Consider the following 1,435-nt stretch of genomic DNA (forward strand, 5'->3'; position numbering starts at 1 on the left):
GATACCCATAAAACTTGCACTTAACGGTTCTCCAGCCTCGTCGGTTGTAATTCCGTTCCCTCTGCAAATATGACTAAACCGCTCCAAACGAGCTTAGCGGGAAAATAAATTTGTCCGCCTTATTGTTTAGCACAAACTCGCTTTTGCTTTCCGAGCGGATCGGAAGAAAAGAACAGCATGTTCAAGCCCCGAATGCCCCGTCCCCTCCCTCCCTCCCACCCAAAAAATGACAGGCACATTTCAATCCTGTGAGCGAGAGAGAAGCTTGGCGATCGACTGGCAGGAGACTCTGGCGCTCGATCAGGACCTGCCATTCGGATATTTTCACATAGAAGAGGGAGAGCTGCTGCTGCTTCCCACCCAGGCCCACGTCACATCTGCTGAGGACCCACTCCTGACTAAGTGAACTGACAGCAGGCTCCCCCCCTTCCCCTCCCCGATTTGACGAAGTGCCAAGGAAGCCTGTCAGAGAATCTTTTAGAGAGAGCTCAGCATTATTTATGAGGGACCACCACCATGCTGGAGGACAGTGAGGCTGTGGCGTTATCCCATGTTCCATCCCATTAAAAAAAAAAAAAGGACAATATTCTGGAGAGTATGTTCGTACGTGTGTGTTTGGAGACTGCGACGCTTTACGGTGAGTAAGAGTGGGAATTTTCTGGTCTTTCTCTTCACACGTGTGAATCACCGTTTAAACATTCAGTGACGCGTTACAGTCTATTCACCAGAAGGCTTCCACTGACAGATGCAGCGGGCGACCAGCTATTGGCCGGATCCGATTTCCTGCGAAGCCCGTCCCCGAAATGATCTCACTGAACAGTTTGTCGAAGAAAAAGTTCCTGCACAGAAATGATTTTGTCGTGAACTCACTAACAGATTAGGTGGACACAAGTGCTCAACTCAGGTTTAATAACAGTCAGGGTTCGATACACAGGAAATCAGTCCAACAGGCAGAAGTATCCAAGAATCGGCGGGCAGAGGTAAGGTCCAAAAAGCAGAAACAAGATCAAACAGACTTAACTTGAATAACGCTGGTACGAGGACTGTGAAGTGCAACGAACTGGCGACGAGACAGTGAGACACACAGGGTAATATAGACGAGGTAATGAGGGTAGATGGGAAACAGGTGCGGGGAGGTAATCAGGGAGCAGGTGAGACAAGACAGGTACAGGAAGTAAAACTAGAACAGAACACCCAGTGAAGTGATTTCAAAATAAAACAGGAAAGACGAGACACAATGTGCAGACATGAACAGAAACTTGACAGACATGACAGATTTATTGTTTCTACTGCTTATCCAAACTCAGAAATGCTCATCGATGGTCTCTTTAAAGGCTGCGCAGAGAAATGTAAGAAAATAGAGGTGAGAACAGGTCATGACTGGATGTAAGTGAAACTACACTGCAGCTTCTATAAGTAGTCACACATTTTATCA

General features: G+C 47.1%; 1 long non-coding RNA gene across 1 annotated transcript in view; it reads left to right on the top strand.

Moving 5' to 3' along the window:
• The first annotated feature begins 522 nt into the window (after window positions 1-522).
• Window positions 523-1,435, top strand: part of LOC103355424 (uncharacterized) — a 9,997-nt gene continuing 9,084 nt past the window's right edge. Inside the window, exon 1 of the long non-coding RNA XR_520090.1 lies at window positions 523-637. This is a non-coding gene — a long non-coding RNA (uncharacterized LOC103355424). The remainder of the gene's footprint in view (window positions 638-1,435) is intronic.

This window comes from Stegastes partitus, unplaced genomic scaffold (genome assembly GCF_000690725.1).
Source record: "Stegastes partitus isolate 25-593 unplaced genomic scaffold, Stegastes_partitus-1.0.2 Scaffold149, whole genome shotgun sequence".
NCBI lineage: Eukaryota > Metazoa > Chordata > Actinopteri > Pomacentridae > Stegastes > Stegastes partitus.